This window comes from Ailuropoda melanoleuca, chromosome 16, assembly GCF_002007445.2.
Source record: "Ailuropoda melanoleuca isolate Jingjing chromosome 16, ASM200744v2, whole genome shotgun sequence".
NCBI lineage: Eukaryota > Metazoa > Chordata > Mammalia > Carnivora > Ursidae > Ailuropoda > Ailuropoda melanoleuca.
The window spans coordinates 34,250,860-34,257,439 of record NC_048233.1 but is presented as its reverse complement, the minus strand read 5'-3'; positions in this window follow the sequence as shown (position 1 = coordinate 34,257,439).

Here is a 6,580-nt window from a genome sequence, read left to right as displayed (position 1 = left end):
CATATATATTTTTTGAGAATCTTTATGATATAAACCGAAGAAACTTGAAATAAGATCAAGGGTTTGGGGATACTGCAGCTTTCTAGACCATACTCTAATATTAATAAATAGTGTAACATGAAACATTAGGTCTGTTTGGTCAGCTGTAAAATAAGGGATTTGAAATAAATAACTTCTCAGGTGCTTTTCAGCTCCAAAATTTTGTACATATAATTTGTGTCTGGCACATTAGTTGGCAGTTACTCTTTGTTATATTGGTAAAGCTATTTAGTAATCAATGTGAGTAAAAAACACAGTTCTGTGAGAGTCATCACCTCTCTACGCTTGCATTTTTACTATACAGAAAATGTTCAAATTAGCAAACAAAGCAAAGATAAGCTCCTTTCACAGTTTAATACCCTGTGTTTCATGGTTAAGACCTGAGTTTTTGACATGCTCTGCTCTTTTCTATCTGTGGGGTCTCATAACAAAGCACGCCATCTGAACCTCTGTAATGTGAATTGTAAGATAGATAGAAGAAAAATTGCCTTGCTTACGCTCCTAACATAAAGATTATGAGGTCAAATGAGCTATTGCTTGTGAATGTGTTTTGAATAGTAGAAAGTACTAAATTAGCTTCCCCCTCCATTTTAAATAAAGAAGATAGCTCTGAAAGTACTGTAGTGACTAGAAGGCAGGCTCGGGGGTCAGGGGCATCTAAACTGCAGCTCTGGTTATGTATGCTCTGTGACATTGGGGAAAATCCCTCAATCTTTCCAAATTTCATGGTTGCAGCTATAAATTTGAGATATTAATAGTATCTTTCTCATTTTGTTGCTGAGAATATTAATCTGTAAAATATTGGTACTAGGTCATGCACTTCAGTTGGGTTTTTTTTTTTTCTTTAGATTTTTGTTTGGTAAAATGCACATATTTACCACCTTAACCATTTTTTAAAAACATGCAGTTTGGTGGTATTCAGTATACTCATATTTGTGCAATCATTGTCACCATCCATCTTCAGAACTCTCCATCTGGTAAAACAGAAACACTATCCATTAGATAACAATGCCCTATTTAAGTTTCATCCACGTTGTAGCATATGTCAGAATATCCTTCCTTTTATTAAGGCTAGTAATATTTAATTTCATCAACATACCTCATTGTGTTTATCCATTCATCTGTTGATGGACACTTAGGATACTTCCACATTTTAGCTGTTGTGAGTAGTGCTGCTATGGACATGGGTGTACAAATATTTCTTTGAGACCCAGCTTTAATTTCTTTGGAGTGTATACCCAGCAGTGAAATTGATGGATCATATGGTAGTTCTGTGTTTACTTTTTTGAGAAACCACCATGCTCTTTTCCATAGTGGTCACACCATTTCATAATCCCACCAACAGTGCAAAAGGGATCCAATTTCTTTTCATCAACATTTATTTATTTTTGATATTAGCCATAGTAATAAATATAAGGTGGTTTCTCGGTTTTGATTTGCATTTTCCTAATGATTAGTAACTTTGAGTATTTTTATGTGGTTATTGGTCATTTGTATATCTTCTTTGGAGAAATGTCTATTCAAGTACTTTGCCCATATTTTAATCAGGTTGTTTGTTTTTTGTTGTTGAGTTGTAGAAATTCTGGTTATGGTTACTCTTTCATTCTGGATATTAGTCCCTTATCAAATACATGATTTGCAAATATTTTCTCCCACTGCATACATTGCATCAGTGTTCATAAGGCTATTGGTCTGCAGTTTTCTTATAGCATTATTGTTTGGCTTTAGTATCAGAGCAGTGTTGGCTTCAAAGGGGGAATTAGCAGTCAGGAAGTGCTCTCTCCTCTTCAATTTTTTGGGGAAAGTTGAAGAAGGATTGGTGTTAGTTCTTCTCTAAATGTTTGGTGGAATTCACAAGAGAAGTCTTCAGGTCCAGGACTTTAATTTGTTGCATTGTGTTTGATTACTGATTCAATCTACTTACTAGTTATAAGTCTGGTCAGGTTTTCTATATCTTTGTATATCCATCTTGATGAGGTTTTGTGTTTTTAAGAATTTGTTCACTTCATCTAGGTTATCCAGTTTGTTGGCACACAGTTGTTCATGTTTTTCTCTTATAATCCCTTTTATTTCTGTAGAATTGGTAGTAATGTCTCCATTTTCATTTCTTATTTTAATAATTTGAGTCTTTTCTCTTTTTTCCATTAATCTAGCTAAAGGTTTTCATTTCATTGATATTTTTGAAGAATCAACTTTTGGTTTTATTTATTTTTCCCTGTTTTTCTACTACATGTTTCATGTACTGCTGCTCTGATCTTTATTATTTCATTCCTCCTGCTAGCTTTAATTTTAGTTTATACTTTTTCTGGTTTTGTAAGTTGTAAAGTTAGATTGTTGATCTTCTTTTTTAATGTAAGTGTTTTAGCTATAAATTTCCCTCTTAGCACTACTTTTACTATGTCCCATAAATTTTGGCATGGTGTATTTTCATTTTCATTTATCTCAAATTATTTTCTGATTTCTCTTGTGATTTCTTCTTTGCTCCAGTGGTTGTTTAAGAGTATATTGTTTAATTTCCATAGATTTGTGTGTTTTCTAGTTTTATTTCTGTTATTGATTTCTAACTCCATCTCATTGCAGTCAGAGAAGATACTCTGTATGATGTGTGTCTTCTAAAATCTATTAAGGCTTAATTTGTGGCCTAACACATTGTCCTTGCTGGAAAATGACCCATGTGCACTTGAGAAGAATGTATATTCTGTTGTTGTTAGGTAGCATGTTCCATATATGTCTGTTAGATCTAGTTGGTTTATTATGTTAAGTCCTCAGGTGTCTTTTGTCTGGGTTTTCTATCCATTATTGAGAGTGGGGTATTAAAATCTTCAGCTATTATTGTAGAAATGTTTATTTCTCCTTTCAATTTTGCCAATATATGCTTTATGTATATTAATAGTCTGTTATTAGGTGAATAAATGTTTCTAATTATTATATCTTGCTATGTTGAAGCTCTTATTAATGTATAATGTCATTCTTTGTCTCATAAACTTTTTTGATTTAAAATTCATTTTGTTTGATGTTAGTATAGTCTCTTCTTTTCTGATTATTCTTTTCATGAAATATCTTTTTGCATCATTTCACTTTCAACCTATTGGTGTTTTTGGAGCTAAAATAAGTCTCCTGTAGATAGCAGTTGACATGAAAACATGACAACATGTTTGTTTTTGCTGTTTTTTTTAACCTATTCTTCCACCCTCAGTGTTTTGACTGGAGAGTTTAATCCACTTACAGTTAGAATAATTACAGATAAGGACTTCTTTTATTTTCTATTTTTTCTATATACCTCATGACTTTTTTTGTCCCTCATTTCCTGTATTACTGTTGTCCTTTGTATTCAGTTGATTTTCTTTTTTGTAGTGAACATTTTAATTCTCTTCTCATTTTCTTTTGTGATATTCTATAACTATTTTCTTTGAAGTTACTGTGAGGATTATATTTAACATCCTAAAGTTATAACACTCTAATTTGAATTTATAGCAGCTTAACTTCAAATAACATAAAAAAACCTGTTCTTTTACAGCCCCTTCCCACTACTTTCAGTTATTGATGTCAGAAAATTATATCTTTATACATTGCGTGTCTTGAAACATAACCTGATAATTAGTTTTTATAATGTGATAGGCTCTTAAATCATGTAGAGAATAAGTGGAGTTACAACCCACTGTTACTAGCTTTTATTTACCTTTACTGAAATCTTTATGTCTTTTATGGCTTTGAATTACTAGCTAGTGTTCTATATTTCAACCTTCAGGAGTCCTTTTAGTTTTTTTTGTTGTTGTTGTTTTTGGGTTTTTTGCAGGGCAAGTCTAATGGTAGCAAACTCCCTCCTTTCATTTATCTGGGACTGTCTTAATCTCCCTCACTTTAGAAGGATAGTTTTCACCAGATGTAAGATTCTTGGCTGACAGCTTTTTGTTTGTTTGTTTTTCTTTTAGCACTTTGAATACATCAGCCCATTGCATCTGGCTTCCAAAACTTCTGATGAGAAATCTGCTCATAATCTTATCGAGGATTATTGTACATAATGAATTGCTTCTCTCTCTACTTTTGATATTATCTCTTTGATTTTGGCTTGAACAGTTTGATTATAATGCATGTTAGTGTGGATCTCTTTTAATTCATCTGGGAATTTATTGAGCTTCTTGGATGTTTTTGTTAATGTCTTCCATCAAATTTGGGAATTTTTCTGGCCCTTATTTCTCTGCCACTTTCTCTTCTTCTGGGATTCCACAATCTGTATGTTGGTCCACTTGATGATGTCCCACAGGTCCCTTAGGCTCCATTAATATTTTTTTCAGTCTTTTTTCTTTGTTTTTCAGACTTAATAATTTTAACTGTCCTATCTTCAAGTTCATAGATTCTGCTGCCTAGTCAAATCTGCCATTGAATCCCTTCAGTGAATTTTGTATTTCATAAATTGTATTTTTCAGTTCTAGAATTTCTTTTTGCTTTCTCTTTAGGTTTTCTCTTCAATGATATTTCCATTTTGTTTCTACATTGTTTTCTTGAGTTTATGTCATCCTTTAGTTATTTGAACATTTTATTTTTGAAGATTTTATTTATTTATTTGACAGAGCACAAGCAGGGGGTAGTGGGGGATGGTGAGGGAGAAGCAGGCTCCCCGCTGAGCAGGAAGCCTGACTTGGGGCTCAATCCCAGGGCCTCGGGATCATGACCTGAGCCAAAGGTACAGGATTAACCAACTAAGCCACCCAGATACCCCTCTTTGGGCGTTTTTAAGACAACTGTTCTAAAGTCTTTATCTAGTAGGTCTACCATCTGGCCTTTTTCAGGGGAAGTTTCATAGTAGGTTTATTTTTTCTTTTGAATGGTCCACACCATCCTATGTTTTTTGTATGTCTTTTTGTATGTCTTATGACTTTTTTGTTGAAAACGGGGTATTTGAATTATGTGGTAATTCTGGTAATCGGATTCTCCCCTTTACCCAGGGTTTGTTATTTATTTTTTTTCTCTTTTGATCTTGATTGACATAGGCTGTTTCTGTGCCAAGGATCAGTCTGGGTGTAAATTTAAAGTCTTCTCAAGTCTTTTCTGAGTCTGTGCCTTTCCCTGAACATGCACACTAGCTTTGTAAATTTAAAAGCAGTTTTGGGGTTTGTTGTTGTTTTTATTTTCCTGCTCTTTAATATCTGGTTCCCCAAAGGAGAAAGGAACTGGCTTTTTAAATCTGGAAATTGCTTTGCCTGAGGATGAAAGGCTTGAAATAATGGGTGTGTATGTAGGGGTGTGTGCAACAATGGCTGGCTGCCTCTCTCTCTGTACCTCTGATCAGAGCGGCTCATATACAAAAATGTGTAGGAAGGTGGTCAGTGTGCTTCTTTGGTAACCTCAGGCCTCGGGGATAGTGGAAAGGCTTTTTGCTTTTTCGTGTGCTGTTTCCAGTTAGATCTCCATGGGCAATCTGACCTAAATCTGTTGCTTTCATCTACTCAATACCACTGCTTGTATTCCTGACCTGTTCTAAATTAGGCACCACCCCTCACCTTGGAAATAATTACCACAGTACAGTTTATAGATTAGATTTCTCAGTATTGGTCTCACTTAGCACTTGCCATTTCTGTCCCTTCTGACTACGCTTTCTCCTATTCATCTGCTCTTTCCCCTTGCCTGATTTCTATTCCTTTTCAACATACCACATAATGAATGCAACAGTGTGACCTATTATAACACCATCTTGGAAGGTAATGCCGAGTGATTTCTTAGCAGCTTCATCAAACCTGGACGACAGAAAAAGATGATCTCAGTATGATGTCTGTTAAAGTGCCAGCCAAGCCAGAAGGTAGTCAACTTCTTTTACATTAGCATAAAACTATCTTTAGAGGCAGACACTTATCTATCCCCTAAGTTAGTATTCATTCTTCTTTTTGGTTCTGTCTTTCCATCATTTTACAAAAGGTGTCTTTTGAAGAAACCCTATTTTGCTTTGAACGAATAAAATATAAAATAATAATAATAATAATCTCTTTTTATCTATGCCAGAGATGGCAGATACCAGGAAGTGTGCCAGCACTCTTCCATTTGGTACACTGAGTGAGCATTAATCATTCAAGACGTTTCTACTAATCAGTGCAGATGTATCCTCAAAATTCTCCTTGGTATAGTTCCAGGGGTAACCACTACCAATATATCACATTTGCCACATAATGGGGTACCTCTCTGCTCTCTGTAAATAAGGTATAGCTAGCCAGGAAACACTGAATTTTCCAGAGCCTAGCTTTGTGGTCTAATTAGGGAGAGAAAAATTTCCCGAAGCCATTATGCATGTATTTATAGAAACCAACTCTGGTCCAGACACTGCGCTAAGAATGGTTGAGCAAGTAGACAGAGTCCCTGCCATCACACAGTATGTAATTTGGCACGTAGATTTTCAGAGCCTTCTAATAAGATAAGTAGTAGAGAGAGTTTTCTGTGTGTGTTTTCTTCTGCTTCCCTTTTGTTTTAGTTCAGACTGGCCATAAAACAAAACAAAACAAAACCCAAAAAACAAAAAGCAAAAAGCAAAACCAAAGGAAAAACCCATGAA